The 20,227-nt window shown below is 46.9% G+C and overlaps 1 protein-coding gene across 10 annotated transcripts in view; it reads left to right on the top strand.

Moving 5' to 3' along the window:
• The window catches only part of SGMS1 (sphingomyelin synthase 1), a 320,508-nt gene that overhangs the window by 213,453 nt on the left and 86,828 nt on the right, over positions 1–20,227 (top strand). Inside the window, exon 1 of one of the 10 annotated variants that reach the window (XM_075533705.1) lies at positions 6,308–6,451. The exons of the other annotated variants lie outside the window; for them this stretch is intronic. The gene's annotated coding sequence lies outside the window, so the exon portion shown is untranslated. Of the gene's footprint in view, positions 1–6,307; positions 6,452–20,227 lie in introns of those variants that run through there. 10 annotated transcript variants of the gene reach the window in all.

Raw genomic sequence — 20,227 nt, 5'->3', positions numbered from 1 at the left:
ACAATTCAGCTGTTGCTTTTTTATGGTGGAGTTCAGCTTAAAAATCTCACTACTGCGAACCACCTCTCAAGTGATTCCAAAAGGTACAGGGCTGTTTTACTAATGAGGTCACTGGGGTCAGCAAACTGCCGCTCTCGAGCCATACACTGCTCTCTCGGTATGTATGTGTGGCTCTGGAGTAAAATGAAAATAAAACTATTACTTGGATAATGCTGATTGCAATGTTTTTAGTAAAAATCCATTTGTGGCTCTCAAATAATTCTTACATTTCTGTGAAGGACAGAATTGGCTCTTCTGTCTAAAAAGTTTGATGACTCCTGTGTTAGAGCAATGGCTTCTAAACTTTATTTGTCCACAGTGCCCAATTAGAAATGATTGTCAGCCTCCGTCAGACAGGAGAAGCTGTGATGGTGTATTGGTAATGGCCTGTTTCTTAGGTTAAGGGGTGTTGACTTTAATATTATGTTTTATGATTGAAATATATTTGTCCTCTTCCCTCATAAAGCCAACCATGCCTGTGTCTGGCTGTTAGGGGTATGAGAGTCACACCTTTGGCATCAAACATACATGGTTTCGAAGCTGGTTGTTTGACTTTGGATACACACTTTACTACTAGTTTCTTTGTGAGGTTAGTGGAGTGGTTAAGATCATCTTTGCTGTGGTGTGTACACATTAAATGTAAGGTAAATAAAAAAAAAAAAACTCACTACCATCAAGTCAGTTCTGACTATGGGGACCCAAAAGCACAGGTTAGCACTGCCCGTGTGAGTTTCCAAGACTGTAATTCTTCATGCGAGTAAAAAACGTAATCACTTCCCATTAAGCAACTGGAGGTTTCAAATTTCTGAGCTTTTGGTTAGCAGCCCAATACATAAGCACTGCGCCACCAGGACTCCCAAATATGAGGCAGCATGTGTAAGATGTAAGGTACTATCCTGACTAGATGTTGAGCATGGCTTTGTCTCAGTGGAACTTGATACATTTTTTTCCCATAAGAACAATGCTAACATGGGGTTTGTGTATATAAATATTTACAGTGGTTAATAATAACATTGCTAATATTAGCATATACCACAATATCCCATTAATATTATAGGCATAATAGTGATATTATATTTCAGATAAACCACCGAGTTAAATGAACACTTAAGGACTGACCAGAGAAGCCAGCCTCTCTATACAAGCACCTGCCTCTGGTGACGCATCAAGCACTACATTAAAAGTTCAGCGACTGTAGATCCAAGAAGCGAATTTTAGAATGTAATGTGTTTTCAGGTTGAGGATTGCTTTAAGCTTTCATATTTGACATAAAACCAAATTTGTTGATAGGTAGGTTTGCTTTGGGGACAGACAAATGAGCCCCTCTTTTCCCATTTGGAAGCAAACCTACCTATTTCCAGATATGCAACTAGCTGATTTGAGTGTGGCCGCTAGGGGAGACGCAGGGCTCGGGCTGGACCTTCAGTGTGGGTCCTTCTAGAGAATTTTCTATAGGGAGGGGAATAGTCTCTCTGACTGACGAAGCTGGGAGTCGGTGGAAGAATGCCTGCTTCGGGAAGGGAGAACAAGACAAACCCAAAGGAGCAGGGATGAGTGATGGCAGTTTGGGCCTGGTGGCGGCGGTTCCTTTCACTTGATCCTAAAGCCAGCTGCCCCTGTGGACGCCCTGTGGCTGGGCGATGATCGTCATTCTGCTCCAACTTGGTTTTGCCTGTTCTGTTTAGGGTTCCGTGTTCATTTCTGACAAGCTGAGGGACACTCACTCATTCGTTTTGCTCATTTAAATACTGGGGATATTTGTTTAGAGAGCCATTGCCTTTGTGATAGGCAATTACAATAAAATATTTAATTGCATAGTATGATAGATGATTTATGACAGGGCATTTTGAGAACAACGGTGGCTGTTCTTTCCTTCCTTCATAAAAGCCGTAATATAATAACACGAATTAAAGGGCATGACGCACTGTGTGTGCATGGGGAGTGTGTCAGGATGAGGAAAGAGTGTGTCTCCTAAGGATTCTTCACAGATTTGCCGTCGTACGTAGATTTTGACTTTAAATCACAGGATCTGTGACGGTTCTAGTAGGTATGCATTGTCTTGAAGCATTGGCCTTTGCCACCACTCATAGGTAGGATCCCTTGCAGGGGAGCAGGTAGGTTTTCTTGATGACTGCGCCGTATCCATTGAGAGAAACGCTCATGGGCAGAATCGTCAGGTACGTGTATGTGTGCCCCATCGTTGGAAGGGGAGATGGGTGGACTGAGTGCCCCTGTTCCCTTCCCTTCCGTGGGTTAGTGGAAGGGGAACGGAGATGTCATGTGATGACACTCTGGGGCATTCCATCTCCTTCCGTCCGTATTGGGTTTGCTCTCTCAGCGGCAGTTGATGGTGTTGGAACACGGTACAAGGAGCAAAGAGAAGCAGCCGCCGCTTGGGTTTCGCTTGCCAACTGGTTTGACCGGCGCTGATCCGTGTTTGTTCGAGATGTGTCAGCGGGCACAGGGAAAGCTTTCCTTTCCCTCTGCGGCTGCTGTATAATTTAAACATCCTCCTATCAACCACGATGACTATTATTCAGGGCCTGCTAGGCCCCAGGGGTAGGGGGGTGGATCCAAGGCCTCTCAGAAGGCGGCCCAGCCTCAGATGGACTTTGGTTATCTGATGAAGGTCAAGAATGGTCATGGACCTGAAAAGGTAGGAAGAGACTGAGACTGAAGGCGGATTAAGGTCCTTGTGCAATGGAGGTACGATGATGAGGCCTGTAGCCACCAGGGAAGCACAGAAATTCCCAGTGTTTGGGTTGGTGAGGGAGGGAGAATTCCAGGGAAAAGATGTGCTTGATTGGGTATGGCAGGAATAAATAATACCAAGAGGGTGAGGGAAGATGGCGGGGAGGTAAGAATGTGCCTGCTTCAACGATGGATGGCTCTGCTTGACGATTTGGCAGATACATTTTGAAGCGGGTGGGCGAGGTTGGTGAGGTTGGCCCGTGATTCTGGCAGCCTGTGCACCCTGTTTCTCTCCCCCCACCTCTTTTAACTGTCCAAGGAGACACTTTGTGCTCTGCATCTTATTTTCAGGCCGGGAAGCCAGGGAGAAACAGTTCTCCTTCCCCCCCCCCCCCATAGTTAGAATGTCCTGGCCACTTGGGTAATGGGGCCCTTGTTTCTGACACATTGGATTATTGGAAATCTGCTATTGTGATGATTGCAGCTGGACACCTTTTTAAAAAGCCTCCCTCCTTCCTGAATGGAGCCCCTGCGCTGTGCATTTTAAGCTTGCTTGCATCCTAGACAATAGAAACAAAGTAGATCCTTTCTCTCCTCTGAAAGCTACCTTTCCCACCTTGTCTGGCACACTCCAGTCCATCTATGTTCAGCTGAAAACACACAATTATATTTCTCAGTGTGGGGAAATCCACTTCATTGCTCAACTGCTTCCAGACCGTGAATATGAAATTAGCGCTTGCCAGCATCTCCAGATGAAGCCCTGGGCTTGCTAACGTAAAGGTTGGCAGCTCTGACCTACCAACCCGTTCGTGAGAACCACGTGGCAGTCTGCTTCCATGAAGATCATAGCTTTGGAAACTCCATGGGCAGGTCCACTCTGCCCCATAGGGTTGCTATGAGTCAGACCTTGCCCCATAGGGTTGCTATGAGTCAGAGTCGACTCAATAGCAGTGGGTAATAGGTTCCTGGTCATCCAAAAAAGAAAAACACTGCCATCATTGATGCCAACATATAGTGACCCTATGATCCAGCTAGAACTGTCCCCACGAGCTTCTGAGGCTATAACTCTGAGAGTAGAAAGCCCCATCTTTTGCCCAGTATAATTGATTGTAGTAGTTTTGTAACAGAAAATAAGTACCCTTAAAAACATACGTTAATTTACATGAATGTTTTTGAAAGTTGGCTAAAAGCAAATTGTTTTCTATTTTAACACGTGTCTAGTTAACCGTTGTATGATTGAGAAAGGAAAGGTTTACAACGTGATGGCACATTGGACATTGATCATGTGATGGTGGTTATGTGTGGGAAGGAAGATGTCAAATTGGCTCATTCTGGGTCAACTCACAGCTACTGAAAATTTGCTTTTCCATCCCAGATATACTGAAATCAGAATCTGTAGCTGGACAAGATCCTCAGGTGATTCTTATACTTGAGGTTAAATTGTACATTTTAATTCAGCATTTCTGGGCTGTGAAGGTAAATTCACAGCAGGTGGTTGAACTGGAATGAGGATGTTGGATGGCAGAGAGTGGACTTTGGCAGTTGGCACTGCAGGTAAGAGATACTCAGCCTCAGAACTCATGAGAGGATGTGTGCCTGAAGTGGAGTGGATCTGGGACAACTCCATGACACCTGTGGATAAAGGATCAGCAAGAGGAAGCCCAGATGGTTCCAGAATTTAGCCTAACATGTCTAGGAGCATAAGATGAACTTTATGAGCGTCAATGGAGATCTAACCATCTTTATCACCTAGGAGATAGGCCCCCACTTCATACCTTGGGTGCTTCATGCAAAGAATAAATGTTGGCATTAAAACTGATTGTGGTAATGATTGTACATTTCCTCTTGATGTGATTGAAGTATTGAATTGCATATGTGGATTATATGCCAATAAAAATGTTGGGGCGGAGAGAATAAATGTTGGGTGATAGGCCCATCTCGCTTCTGATGCATTTGATCTTAATGTGCTCTCTCAAGTTGAAGAACTACTCAAGAGAGATGAAGCCCTCAGGGACACACACCTGGTCTGTCTTGTATGGGTGGAGCTGGGAGGGAGGCGAGGCCTCTGCGGACTCCTGTATGATGCTTGCCTCAATCCTCCAGGCTGCCGTAGAGGAAAACCTAGCATCTTACAAAGGGTCCTTTTTTGACTTGAGATCTTATCTTTGGCTAATAACTATTTTGGAGATGTTGGTTATGAAACAGTTTTAAACAAATATGAGGAAGTTAAACTGGGGAGATTTTCTCCAAAGCCAAGATTTCATTTGTGACACCTGCCCCCCTCCACCCACTTTTCTTATTCCTGTGTAGCAATCCTCCATGCTAGTAAGCAACTCATTTGGCCCTGGGTGGTTGGACCCACCAAGTGTTTAATTGTAATTTGCCAACTTCCAATTTTTAAAGTTTCTTTTAAATATTTTATTGCAAAATAATATTTAGGGTACAGTGATGCAGATAGAATGTAGTAAGTTAGAGTCCCCCTAATTTTTTTAAGTTGATTTAATTATGGTGCAAGTGAAATCATTCCAATTTGAGCCTTTGGGGGGGGGATATTAATAAAGGTACTATGGTATAAGAATCATAAATCCAGGAATTCATGAACCAAAGCTTAAGTTTTTCACCACTTCAATATGGGGATTGTATGAGGCAATTGTGAGCCTGGCACAGGACCGGGCAGTGGCTCCTTCTGTTGTACCCAGGGACGCTGACAGAGCTGACTGGCACCACCACCACCACCACCACCACCACCAGCAGCAGCAGCAGTGGGTAATTGCCAAAGAACTCCAACTTTACAATCCTTTGGCTATTTTAGCATAGAATCAAAGGACTAAAGGTACTTTAGCAAAGGACCAAAGAAAAAAGGGTGGGTGGGGGGCTCTGGCTACAATTTTGGAGATTCTGGTTTAAGGCCAATGACAGGCATCTGACATTTTCTTCATGCCCACTCTATGCCAACCACTGTGCTATTAACTGCACTGCGTTGCGTGTTGCTGTTTGGCAAACTCTCGCAGGTGGGCATGCTTTTCTCCCACCTTGCAGTCATTCGCTTTCCTCTGGGCTGCAGTGGGGAGGGAGGTCAGATGCAAACCTCTCTATGCCAGATCCCACCCAGGATCCCTGCCCTAATAAGCTGTTTTACAAAGGAGTAAAGGAGAGCCTAATCCACTGATCAAGCCAAGCGTCCATTATCCTAACAGGATTACTCCTTGTTTCATAAGAGTTTTTAAAAGGCAACCTATCATCTTACAGAAGTTGGGCTGCAGTTGTTAAATGCTTTATAAAAAGAGCGAAAAGGTGTGTGTGGTGATCGGTGGTGGGAGTTGGACCAGGCTTCCAAGCCCGACGATAAAAATCCAGCAAGGAAAGTTCCGCCTTCCCCGGCAGCTAGCGCGCGCATTGGTCGGGCTGCCACCCGCTGACTCACTTCTTTTTGGCTGGCGGAGAGGACCACACCCTGCATTCCGTTTAAAAAACCTCGGCGGCTCGGCCACGCCCTCTCCCGGGAGAGGCGGCCCCGCCCGCCCGCCCGGCGCCCCCCGCGTCCTAGCGCCGCCCGCTCGCAGACCGGCCCGGCTGGCCAGGCGGACGCGGGCGCGGGCGCGGGCTCTCGGGCCGGGAGCTGGACTGGACGCTGCGGGCCGCGGGCACTTTTCCCTCGTGGTGTGGGCAGGCGGAGCGTGCCCGAGCCTGACGCACACTTCCCAAGAACGTTCCCGGGACCGTGAGTATCGCCCCTCCCTGGCGCTGTCGTTGGAAGTCTCTCCCGGGCGGCGGGCACGGTGCGCGGCTCAGGTGGCAGGTAGACGCTCGCAGCAAATGCCCCCTGAGCTGACTCTGGGGCTTAGGAGCCGGGGCATCGGGCGATGCCTTTGGTTGGGCGTTTTTATTTTCACGCTGCCCCCCCCGGGGTTTCTGGGAGTGGTGGGATCGTGTTGACAGGTCTGTTAGGAAGTGTTGGAGTTCTCTTGAAGGCTGGCTCCCTGGGACCTGGCAGCGCTGTGTGGTGGGAGTTGGAGAGCGTGTACACCGTGCCAGTGAGAAAGCACGTGCCCTCGTGTTGTGGAGTGAGCTCATCGACACCGCAGCCAGGCTTTCCGTTTAGTTATTGGCCAGGCAGTTGCTCTTGTGGAATTTGTAGGCAGAAGGCCTGTCACCCCCTCCCCACTGGGCTGCTCGCTGCAAGGGCAGCAGTAAGAAACCACCAACCTCTTCCTCCCTGGAAGAGTAGGGTCCAGAACCTCCCTCCAAGAGTTACAGTCTCAAAAACCCACCGGGTCGCAATGAGTTGGAATCGACCCCGTAACAAACTTGAAGTTTATGGAGCTAGACAAACGTATTCAATCCATTCCCCGAGAATTAGAATTAGGAGGCCTAAGCTCCCTACCTCTGGAATGGCCAACCAATAATCACAGCGTGCAATTAAGTCCATAGAATTCAACTTCCTTTTAAGGAGTCTGTTTGAAGGAGTCTGCTGTTGGGTGTAAGACATCAGCATGTGCATAAGTGACTTGTATAGTGCAGTTCACGCATTTTCTTGTGAGAGGGCGGGGACGATGAGCTTATTACTGTTTTACTGAGGGACACACTGCAAGAACAAGCAAATCAGTCTTGGAAGAGGTTACACAGCCAGAATGCTCCTTGGAGGCCAGGGTGGTGAAGCGGCTTCTCAAGTCTTTGGCCACCTTGTCTGGAGAGAGCAGCCCTTGGAAAAGGGGATCGTCCATGGTAGAGAGGCAGCATAAACAAAGCAGTCCCTCTGCAGGACCGATTGACCCAGGGTGGCTGCAACGGTGGACTCAAACAAGGAAGCAGGCTGATGGCAGTCCACTAGCATACGCAGTGACAAAAACAAAGTGAGTTATGAAGTTAGGCATCGGATGTACCGCGAACTTCCTGCCTGTGTGAAGGTATGGGCTGGGTCATGCAATGGAAAGAAAGGGATGGTGGGGAGGGGGGAATTAAAGATTTTTTAAAGTAAAAAAAAAAGAAAGAGATGGAAGAAAAGAAAAATCCTTGACAGTTTTTTTTAATGCCTGTGAGTAGTGAACTCCTTTGGAAATCATTTGTAAATGGAATAAGTACTGATTGGATAGCTGAGTTTCCCATTAGCTCTCTGCCATTGAATGGATTTAAGACAGAGTAGAACCGCCCCCGTCGGTTTTCGGTTTTCGAAACAAACTCCTATGGGAAAAGAAAGCCTCATCTTCAGCAGAACTGCATGTAGTTTTGAAAGGCTTACCTTGTGGTTAACAGCCCAGCGGGAAACCGCTAAGCCACTAGGATTCCCTCCTTCCTCCCTGGTAACATTGTTTTCCAGCTCATGCTTTGGTTGACTGCTCCAGTGTCCTGTCATCTCTTGGGGGGAAAAACCAGTTCTGCCAAAACTGTTGCTAGAAAGGGCTGCGGTTAAGACCCATGAGCCGCTTTGTGTGAGAAAGTTGAAACTCGGCTCCTGTGAAGACCTAGCGCAGGCTGTATGCTATCATTGTGTGTGTTGGCAGCAACACAGTGCCAGTGGGTAACCGCCTCCTGGTGAGCCCATGGTTCCAGGGCAGAACTGCTCCAACACCCTAAGAGCGGGGAGACTCACTGGCAAGTCCCCTGACATAGTAGGAAAAGCCCCCTCAGGTGGTGAAACTGGCAGTGTTTTCATAAATTTCTGGAGATGTCTAAATTCTAAGGGTAGAATTACATTTATTTCTTTGCTAGTTTCACCTAAGAGTTGTAAGTAACACTGCTGACCATCAGCAAAACTCCTTTTACCAGGCACCGAAATGCACGGTAGGCATTGCCGCTTGAATTTTCGTAATAATGCTGATAGGTGGGGCATGTTATGGACGCAGCTTCAGCAAGGTTATATATAATCAGCAGATTTCACAGCTAGTTAGTATAGTTTACATTTGAAATTAAGGTTTATTATTTTTCCCTCGTGGCCCTAATCGCTCCTAAAATAGTGTTGGTTTTCCCTTGTGAAATGATCCAGAGGTAGTTTGGGTCCAAAGAAAAAAATTTTGTTTTCGTTTTTTTTTTTCAAAGCAGATTTGTCATTGATGTCAGCTGGGTGCTTGTGGTTTTTCACATACTGCTCTTGAGCAGCCTGATGGTAGACACAGATGCCTTATCTTTGGTGGATTTCTCGTTCCCCTTTCGAAGCCAAAGCTCCAGGATAATGTATTTCCTCTGGGTGCTTGTGGTTTTTCCCATAGCAACCGAGCCAGCCCTGTTCTTGATCAGCCTGGTGGTAAATATGGATGCCTTATCTCGTGGCCTTGTCTTTCCCTTTTCCAAGCCTTTTTAGGTCTGGGTGTGCGTGTTCTTCCTATTCATCAGAGAGAAACTCTTCCCTAATTGTAAGTGAGGCCGCTGGATCTGTGGCTTTCTGGCAGCTCGGCCCTCTGCGTGTATGCCCACCTGCTATGTTTTATATGCTATGGGAACTGTTTCCAAATTTATATTAGTGCCCAGGTTAGTGTTGAACCAGTTTGTACAGAATGGCGAGGTCGGGGAGAACACACGCTGGAAGTGCTAAAACTTGCCTATGAGAAGGAACTGAGACAAGCCTGCGCTCTCCCTGGGGCGGCCCATCGGTGGGTGCCCAGACCGCCCCTTTGGGGTGTCATAGTGAAAGGGAATAGGGCCAAATGCTCAGGAACCTCGGACTGCAGCCTGTGTTTCAGGGATTTATTGCTCTCATCCCACTCCCAACTGCCCACGGAGCACCCACCTTCACAAGAAAAGCCGGCCTGTGTGGCCACCTCTTTCAGCCTCTCTCCATTGTGGCTGCTTTGAATGACTGGAGTTCATTCAATGCCAGTGTGTTGATGAAAAAACCCCCAGGGCCGTCCTGAGGAGCTGTGGCGAAAAGGACAGCATGCCTAAGGAGTGCGCTTTTTCCAGAAATGGGGCATTCTGGAAACTTCAGATCCAGAGCTTATGCCACCGTCTAGCAGAATTGTAAACGGCGTTTTTGAGAAGCTGAATTAGGGTCACTTAAGAAAGACCTGGGTAGGGGGTGGGGTGAGAATTAGTATCTAGCAGGTACTTTCTTTCTGAGGATCTCTCCTGTCCAGTTAATCTCAGCCCCCACCCCCACCCCATACTCGATAGTGTTCCTGGACAGATATGTCAGGATAGCCCCATAGATGTGACGAATCTGCTCAGCAGAATATTTAATACAGGACTACACGTGTTCTTGTACTCCAGCTACAAGGAAAGGTGGACTGGCTAGCACAAGAGCTCTGTGGGTTTGGTCTTGATGCAAAGGGTGGATCTGAAGCGTGAGGGCAGGTCTGGGCGAGGTGCCAGTGGCATGTGTTGGTGAGGGCACTTTTGGGAAAGGCTCGCGCAGCACTGGCGAAAGAGCATTCCGTCTACCTGGAACCCAGACAGACAGCCGTCAGATCAAATCGGATTCATAGCAATCCTCCAGTCCCTATCCTGTAGGGACTCTGCTGTGTCCGGCTGAAGACGGTAGACCCCACATGGTTTGAACCGCCAACCTTCCAGTTTGCAACTGAGCCCCTTCATCACTGCACCGCCCACAGGTCTCTGAAGCTGCCCTCTAGCCAGAGCAGAGACTGCAGTCACATCTGGGGCAAGCAATTGGAGCTTCCTTCATAAAACACAGAGTAAGAACGCCTACCTCAGAAGGCTGTTGAAGATACTGAAGGTTTAAATTAGTGAATTTGTTAAATTAGGACTTTAAACAGCCTGGCCATACATTTTATGTGTTAGCTATTGCTTTCTTGTTGCTGTTGTTTTTAGTAGGGATACTACCACTCTTGTAAGTTCCCAGCCCGCAGCTGGGTTTGTGTTTGAAGTGCATGCTCACAATGGGGTAAGATGGTCTGAAAACACTTATTTGCAAAGTGGTTAAAGGCACCCTGGGGAGGTGTTGGCCTAGCGTAAAGGCAGAGACAGTACTCTATCATAGAGTGCTGTCTGGTAGATTTCTAACCGGCTGCAACTCAGAGGAGACCTGCCCTTGTGTGCAGGGTTCTTGAGGCTGTGGTCCTTCCTGGAGCGCATCCCCTGGCCTTTCTCCCGCAGAGCAGCTGGTGGGTTCAAATGGCCAACCTGGGACAGCAGCCCAGGGCCTCACCAGGACAAGGCTCCTTTCCTACCTGTTGCTCGCTTCAGTAGAGTGAAATGGAAAGTCACCTCTGGACCTTGAGCATTTCATCCGGTCTAACAGGTACTTTTCCTTAAGGAGCTGACCTTGGATGTGAATAATCTTTCATGAATTATTTCTGGGAACAATAAATCTTTAACCAGTCGTGCATTCCTGGGAATTAGCTTAAACAACAGAGTGTAAAAATTTACTCCCAGCCCCCCACCCCCGCCTTCCCCACTCCCCCTATTTTTGATCATCACAAATGGGGGTGCAGGGCTACTGGCATTTAGCAGGTCAAAACCTCTCAAATTCACTGCCATGAAGTCAATTCTGCCTCAGAGCAACGCTCTGGACCGCATAGAAACTGCTCCTGGAGGTTTTCCAGGCTCTGACTATTGTCGTCGTTAGGTGCCGTCGGGTAGTTTGTGAGTCACAGCATTGTGTGCACAAGAGAAAGAAACGACCTAGTCCTGGGCCAGCACCACAACCGTCCTTCCACTGTTGCAGCCCCTGTGCCATGCCATCTCCTCGACAGCCTGCCTCTGTCTCACTGATTGTCCCTTGTACCAAGCCTGAGGCCATTTTCCAGGGGTGAGTTCTTTCTCCTGAAAACACGTCCATCGCCATCCTCACTAACAGGAACATGGTGGTTTTACTTCAAATACGGATTTGCGTGCCCTTCTGGCAGTCCAAGCCATGCTCAGTATTCTTTGCCAACGCCATAATTCAAACATGGCAGTTATTCTGCTGTCTGCTTTATTTACCGTCCAACTTTCACAGGCATCTGAGGCCATTAAAAATGCCATGAGCAGGTATTCTGTGTACCTAGCCTTCAAGGGGACTGCCTTGTTTGAGGCAGATTTTCCCAGTGAAATACATCTCTTGATTTCTTGACTTCTGCTTCTAGGCGCATGAGCTTATGGGAGCAGAGAGCCTCATCTTTATCCTTAGCAGTGGCTGGTGGGTTTGGACTGCAGACCTGTTGCTTAGCAGCCCAGTGAGTAACCCACTCTGCCACCAGCGCTCCCTCTGAAGCGTCCTGGGGTGCCGACATCTTAACAGTCCCTAGGGTGGCTTTCACAGCAAAGGACTGCCCTCTCCAAAATGTCAACAGCACTTAGGCTGAGAAACCCTGACTTAAATTATTCAATATGTTTGTTCTTTCCGTTCATAAAATTTGAATCTTTGCTTTAGGTACAATCTGTTTATGAGTGGTTTCCCTAATGTGTTCATGAAAGGACCTTTGAGAGTTAATAGATTCTGAAATCTGATGGCACGCATTTTATTATTAAAAAAAAACAACAAAAAAACAAACCCTCTAAACGCACTATCTTTGAGCCCATCCTAACTCATAGCAACCACATAGGACTGCGTAGAACTGCACCTGTGGGTTTCTGAGGCTGTCATTCTTCATGGGAGTCACAGAGCTCATCTTTGTCCTGGGGCTCAGCCATTGACCTTGTAGCTGGCAGCCCAGCCTGTTGTAACCCCCCTTGCCTCCAGAGCTCCTTCCAGTTCACTCCTGGTAAACCAGAAAACTGGAGTGGTTGATGCCAGGTTGATCCTACCTCATAACCACCCTTAGAGGACAGAGTCGAACCGTTTCCGTAGATTTTCCAAGGCTTTGATCTGAATGGAAGCAGCCTGCGATATCTTTCTCCCGCAGAGCAGCTGGTGCGTTTCAACCATCCAGTGCTTTAACCTGTGTACCACCAGGATAATATATCTTTCAGCAATACATTCTGATGACTGCCCTGATCCCCGGAGGCACAGTGGTTAGGAATCAGAGAAAACCTTTGCTAACGCTTAGCCCTACCATTTTAACCTGCTCCCTTATCCAGGTCCGGGTTCTTTAGCCATCGAAAGGGAATTCTTGTTTTGTAGAATTTCAAAGAATAAAACAAGATAATGTGTACATAAATTATGTAGTGCATTCTTAGAGCATGGTAGTAAGTGATGACTTATTTTTTAGATTAACGTTTCTTCTTTTCAGTGGAATTGGGTGGTGCTTATTAAAGTGTAAGATGTGGGAAGCGGATGGATGAAAAATTGTAATTTCTAATAGTTAAGAGTTAAGAGTTCCTGAATTTATGGGGAATGAAATTTCTTTGGGAAAAAATTGTCCCTGTAGAGAAGGATCAGAACACTCCCCAGGGTGAGAAAGTGTTTACCGGGGGGCGGGGGGGGGGGAATGGCAAGCGCTGACTTTCAGAGTCTAGAACCAGCTGGGGCTATAATATGTATGTGTGTAAATCATCCTTAGAAAAAGAAGTGTGATGCTTGTGTTATTAGGCAGTGCAGTTCTGTCTCTCTGTATGTCTACGTATGTACATACATTTATTTGTGTGTGTGTATCTACCCTACTTTTGTTATCAAGTAAAAGATGGGGCTTTTTGAATCCTGTGAAGGTACAGTCCCAGAAACCCCCAGGAGCAGTTCTACCCTGTCTTATAGATGTTAGAGAATCTGGTTAGGGGGGTCGTTGCCTTGTGAAAAAAATGATTGGCTTTTTAATATATCCTCCACTGCTTTAAGCTGTAAGCAATATCCCCAGCCAACGTGTGTGCAAACCTGTCACCTTTGTGGTTGGAGGGATTTCCTCCCGAGAAAGATAAAGCAAGACTCTCACACGATCTCGATTATTCTCACCTTCAGTCTTGATCATTCACGAGTCCCACTGTTTTGCTGCTACCATAGCAACCTATAGCAGAATGTAGCTTATCATAAGTTAAGTCAAAAGTGTGAATACTTGATGATGATGATGGTGTGTGTGCGCGCACGCAGGGGGAGAGGGGCAGGGATGAGGTATAAAGATTCCTGTGTGCTTAAGACCCAATTGGCATTTACCTGGTAAAGGCAGAGCATGCTGCAGCTCTGGTAATCCTCCAGGGAGGTAGCTCGGTGAGACCCAGTATGCAGGTTTCATAGCTGAAGAAGAGGCTCTGATTGAGGTTGGAGAGCTGAGGAAAATGAGTGATTTTTTTTAAAAAAATTCTGTCTTAAAGCCTCTAGTGAATTTGAAGTGAACTGTTTGAAAAACTGGATCACGTGTTAGGCCCTACCCCCAGCAGCTTGCCTCTTGGAGCAATGGGGGAAACTGTCGGCTGACAGCCCGAGAGGACTTACAGCCACTCAGCCTCTGTGGAATGGGACTGGCTGTAGGGGTCAAAACACACAGCTGAGAAATGTATGACACAGACTGTACCCTGTTCACGCTTGGAGGCTTTGGCGAAACTACCCTTCAAGGTCACTTAACTCTCCCGATTGTCCAGGAATAGAAGCTAATGATCCAGACCTGAGTTGCTGGGTATGCGCTATCAGCAAGAACAAACCCCAAAAACCCTAAACCAACTCTGTGATCCTAACCAAGAACCCCGAGCTTGTTACACAACATTGCATGGTATCAGAAGGCTTTTTATTTTAGCCAGGCAAGAATTCAGCGGAGTAATAACACCGAAGTAACACAGATAATAGCCAAATTGTGATTTTAGATGACACCAAATCAAAAACGAGAAACCAACCAATAAACCCAAACTCACTGGCACCAGGGATTCCTAGTAGAACTGGCCCACCAGCTTTCCGTCTTTATGTATCTAAACAGAAGACGACCTCGTCGTCTTTGTGCGGCCAGACGGTTCCGACCGTTGACTTTACAGTTAAGCATTTAATTACTGAATCCCTCCTGCCCCCCCTCCTGTTACTCTCTTGAGCAGGGGTCCTCAAACTATGGCCCGCGGGCCACATGTGGCCCGCCGAGTGTTTTTGCTGCCACTGCCTGCCCTACTTAGCAGCCAACTCGTCCAGTGTGCATAGGAATTTGTTCGTAGTTTTTTTTTAACTATAGTCCAGACCTCCAACGGTCTGAAGGGCAGTGAACTGGCCCCCTGTTGAAAAAGTTTGAGGGCCCCTGCATCTAGAGTAACCACGCTCCTTGAGCCCCAATAGGTAACGCTGTGCCTTTCAAATCCTTCCCCCTCAATTAGATTCCTCCATGTGAGACCAGAAAACCCACGAGGTGCTGAAATGTTAGCAGGGTGTCAGCTTGGTGAAGCTCTGCTATATTATGTGCCAGAATTCACCATTCTAGACTTGTGCAGAACCAGTTAGCTCACTTGCCGTGCCTTTTGAAAGTAGGGACTCACCAAAAGTCCTAACCCATTTGAGATGCTGGGAAAGAGACTTCAAATGACAAGGTTGAGTAGACTGAGATGCCTCATACCCGTGTCATGAGTCTGTTAGCATTCAGTTTTTAAAGAGTTTAGCTCCACAATTAATTCTTTAATACAGTTCTTTATAGGGTGTAGGTCTAGTTTCCTTTTTTTTAAAAAAAAGAATTTTTAGAAGTTCTTTCCTCTCTCCCCAAATTCCTTAAGTGGTCATTTCACTGTAGAATTGTTGGTTCCAGATCCCCAGGTGCGGTGCAAGTGGGTAGGGCAGAACTGCTAGTTCCGAGGTGGGTGGTTGAAACCCCTCTGTAGGCACCTGGGAACATAGTCCTCGCAACCTGCCTCTGAAACGTTTCAGTCTGGGAATTCTGTGGAGCGATTCTACCGCGCACCCTGGGATGCCTATGAGCTGGGTGAGACTGCAGGGTAACCACCAGCTGGGTGAGCACCGTGCATACGCCAGACGAGAGGGCCAGCGGGCAGATAGAGACCTTTGCCCTCGGCGACACTCGGAGAAGCCATCCTACTTAAAGAGACAGTAGAAAGCAAACCCATGAGGAATGGATCCCGGCCAAAATAGGACGTAAGGAGATTAAATGGCTTCTAGACCAGAATCTTAACGATTACAGCTTCTAATGTGTTAGTCTAAGCGAGCATTTGTTTGAAGTAGAAGAAGGAATTTTAGAGATGGGGGTGGAAGTGGGAGACACCAGTGTGGACTTTGTCGCTTGCCCTGTGTACAGGGAGGGTATGCTTCCCCTAGTGGATGATTAACCTGTCTGTGGCTGACGAGGAGCCCGGGGCACAGTGGGGCAGTGCACGGCTGCTGCAGGAGGGGTTGGCACTAGCCGCTTCCAGAGAGAAGGATGTGATCTGTCCGGTCCAGAGTTCCTTGTGGGAAACCACAGTTGGGGGGTGGGGGGCGGAGTCGCTGAAGAACATTGACTCTGTTGTGATGGATTTTTGGGGTAGTTTGGGTCCATATCGCCAAGGTGATGTTGTCTGGGGACTCTGGAAATCAGACTGCCTCCATTCCCAACCGCTCTGAAGGTGTGGTCGTGAACTCATGACTGAGCACCACCGAGCCTGCTTCGACCTCACAGTGTACTTAGGATGGCAGGCCACGGACAAGTCCAAGAGATGGCTTTCTGCTCCATTCTCTTTGTGCTTGCGTCTGATTACACCTCATAGAACTCTTTTTTTTTAATGCTTTTAAGTGACACATTGACCAATCTATATGGTAATTTATAATCTCACAATAAGATAGTAAATTGGCCTTTTTTTTGGTCACTGTGAGCTTGGTTAAAAGGAACGCTTTCCTGCATGGTGAGTCATAGTATTTGTGACTGCAAGGTTAGCTAGCTCACCTCAATGCACTGAGCCTGTTCTGACTCACAGCAGCCTGAGGGGACACTAAGAACTGCCTCTGGGTTTCCAAGGCAGGACCTCTTTACCAGAGCAGAAAGAAGCCTCCTCTTTGTCTTGTGAAGTGGCTGGTAGGTTCAAACTACTGACCTCGCCCAATGCATCCTCCAAGACTCCATTAGGGCTTCTTCAGAATAAGGGTCACCCTTGACCAACAAGGTGATGCTTCCTGAGAATCACCTTTCTTTACTGACAATGCACTTTTCACCTTGACTTGCAACACCGGCATGTGATGGCCATCATAAGACCAGCGTCTTCTTTTGTTATGTAGAAAATGTTTGGAATGGTCCACAAAGACAATGTTTTTGGTGAGATGTAGAAAATGTTTGGAATGGTCCACAGTGTTTTACATCCTACTTTGGTGAATGGTGACTAAGGTACAGTTACTGGTCCCTCTGGAACATATAAGAGTGAAGAAAATCACAGCTGTATGAAACAATTAGTCCAAAAGCCTGATGAACCATGTGAACTACAACTTTGACAACCCTGAAACCACAGGAACTAGATTGTGCCCGGCTACCATTGCTCACCATTCTGAAAGATGTCACAGAAGAGGTCCTGGATAGAGTGGAAGAAAAGTGTGTTACAATTCAAAAGAACTGTAAGAATTTTTTAAAAAAGATTAGGCTTACTGCTCTGTTAAGACTAGTGGAACCCCCAAAACGTTGGCCCATAATCACTCTTCAAGTCTGGAATTGAGAGCATGCATCCCCATGACTCAACTTTCAATTAAACGATAGGCATTTAAGTTGAACACAGTAACACTAGGGAGGTAGGTATGCATCTCTGCGAACAGCCAACCATAGCATATCAAAAGGGAAGCCCAAATGGAGCAAATGGAAATGGTAAGCTGGAGAAGGGAGAAGATTGTGGAGATTGTAGTCATCGACACACACACACACACACACACACACAAATGTGTGTGAAGTGGTGAATGGACATTCTTACAGGACCACCCTTGTGACCCTCAAAGAATAAGCACGTCCAAAGAGAGCATTCTGACAGTACCTCTTCAAATAAAGGTTGGTCTGTCTTCTGACAATCCCTGGTAATTTCAGTATTCGTTGTCAACACAGTAATTCGAATGCATACATGTTTCTTTGGTCTTCCTTAGCCATTTCCCAGCTTCCACTTGTTTATGAAGGGATCAAAAATACCATGGCTTGTCTCAGAAGCAAGTGTTATCTTCGCCCTTTAAGACTTTACAGAGGCCTCTTGCCGCAGGTCTGCCCACTGCAGTGTTATGGGAAATGTCGACGCTAGACAAGCGGAGAACTTCGCGTGTAGGCGGCCATCCACTGATTGCAGAGACCTGCTTTAGCACGTTTTGTTTGAAATAACCCCATTCATATGTGAGCGGGAACCGTAGGAGCAATATTCTGGGACTTCCCCCTGGGACACAGGTAATTGGATATTAGAGTCAGATGCTACCCAGCTGAGTACTGTCCAGGTAACAGGCTGTCACAATTTTTTTTTTAAATAGTAAATGCATGTAGTCATATGCATCGAAAGATCCAGAAAGAGAAGTAAAAGCTTCCCCTCAAATGAAATGTCTACATTTCTTGTGATTTCTTTTAGAAAAGGTTTTTATTTTTTATTTTTAACATCTGTCTATATCTATTTAGCTTTCTGCATTTTATATACTTTTTACATTAGGCATATTGTTTTGTAACTTTTGGGGGGATTCTCCTAAATATATTTTAAAGGTCTTTCCCACTGTTGCACCCAAATCTTTCGTCACTTTCTCTCACTGTCATCCGGTCTGCTGACGCATAGCGACTCCCTCCCTTACTCCTGCTACTGCTGCTGCTGCTGGTTTCTAACTGGCAACCCTGAGGATCGCAGCCCACCTTTGTAACCAGTGCACCAGCAGGGCTCCAGCTCGCCCAGGTAGTGATGCGCACATTATTTCACTGTGTGGACGGACGCACGGTCATTGATTTCCCTTTGGCCTTCCTTTAAGGAGCCTGAGGGATATCATGGTTTCTCCCGAACACCGAATCGTCCCGTCCTGAGCCACTGCCCCTGCCTTAGTGCAAAGTTTAGTTCCTGCAAACCTCCCTGCACAACATTTTCATCAACTGATAAACACATAACCAAGTGGTGTGTGTGTGTGTGTGTGTGTGTGTGTGCGCGCGCGCGTGCGCGCGCTTGCTTCTGTTTAAAAGCAACTTATTAAATCTTTATTGCTAATTTATTAGCACTGAATTCATGGTCCACGGCAGTGAAGCTCATGCCTGAATGAGAACGATCTAACAGACACATTGTCTCTATGGGGAACATCACCCTTTTGCTTAGAACACAAGTCAGCACGTGGCGTGGCCATTTTAAACAGGGAAATCACAGTGCCAACCAAAAGCACAGACTAGCCAGCACGGCACTAAATAGCCTGCAAACAGGACAGTTGTTTATAGTGTGAGCGTTGAAACGAGGCACAGAAGATTAGGTGCAAGCTGGGTTACAAAGACGCTTCAGCTAGTGCGTGAATTCGCAGATACTGGTTGTCAATAATGAGGATTGACTTGTTGGGGCTGAGGATCAGCTGTGTTGGTGTTTATCAGAATGATCACACATTATCTTGATGTGAAGATGTTCGTGTAAGTATCTTGCTGCTGTACCTAGCAAGTAGGTTAAGGGTGTAAGCATTTGATTGCTCAAATTCAAAACCAGACTCACTGCCATTGAATTGTTTACTACTCATAGTGACCCTGTGGGACAGGAAGAACTGCCCCTATGGGTCTCCAAGATTCTATCTATGTACAGCCGTAGAAAGCCTCATCTTTTCCCCAAGGAGTGTCTGGTGGCTTCAAACTGCCAACCTTGTAGTTGGCAGCCCTGTGCTACCAGGCTCCATCTAAGCATTGGATCAGTAGGTGTCAGTGCATGCATTTTAAACTTTGAGAAACATCAAGATCGATTACAATTATTTTGCTCTCTAATTTAACCAAGATTGTCTGATTCTCACCATCTCCCAGTGCGGTAAATCACCAAGCTTCAACGTTTTTGCCAGTTGATAAGTGAAAGATGCTGTCTCTTTGTTTTCACCTGCTCATCTTTGATTAGAGCCTAGTGGCATGATGTTAAGCGCTTGGCGGCCAACTCAAGCCAGCTGCGTGGGAGCCAGACGGATGTGGCCGTCTGCGTGCTTCTGCCAAGATCTAGAGCCAGGAAAACCCTATGGGGGAATTCTCGGCCCTGGGGGTTCGCTTTGCACAGGGATCAGTTGACTGAAGGGCATTTTGGTTTGATTGTTTGCCTAAACCATAAGTATGAATGAGGCTTGATCTATTTCATAGGTCCATTGGTCATTTGAATTTCTTTCTGTAAACTACCCACCCCTGTTCTTTACTTGTAGGCGTGAGATGGAGCTGTTTGCTCACATCAAGTTTTAAAAGTGTTGGAAACCCTCCTGGAGTGATTCTAGCCTGGCCCCTAGTGGGGCTGTGAGTGGGACTCCTCACCTCCCTGGCTGGCTTGGTTCTGGTGTTTGCTGTGAAGGCACCCCAGTGGCATGGCTGGGTTGCTTGAGCTCTGCTCACCATTAGATCAGAGGTTCCAACCTACCCGCTGGTCCATGGCAGGAATTTACAGCTCTCTGCTCCCACAAAGGTTTACAGCCTCGGCACCCATATGCGATGGGTCAGAACCATCTCTGTAGCAGTGGGCTTTTGTGGTTTATTATTTATTTTGTTTTGTTGGTCTGCTTTACTTTAGACTTTTTTGCTTTGTCCGTCCCCTCTGTTTCTTTCGTTTTTCCTTATTAGGGTTTTTGCCCTGCTCCCCCCCCCCCACC

This window comes from Tenrec ecaudatus, chromosome 16 (assembly GCF_050624435.1).
Source record: "Tenrec ecaudatus isolate mTenEca1 chromosome 16, mTenEca1.hap1, whole genome shotgun sequence".
Lineage (NCBI taxonomy): Eukaryota > Metazoa > Chordata > Mammalia > Afrosoricida > Tenrecidae > Tenrec > Tenrec ecaudatus.
This window is presented reverse-complemented; position numbering and strand designations above follow the sequence as displayed.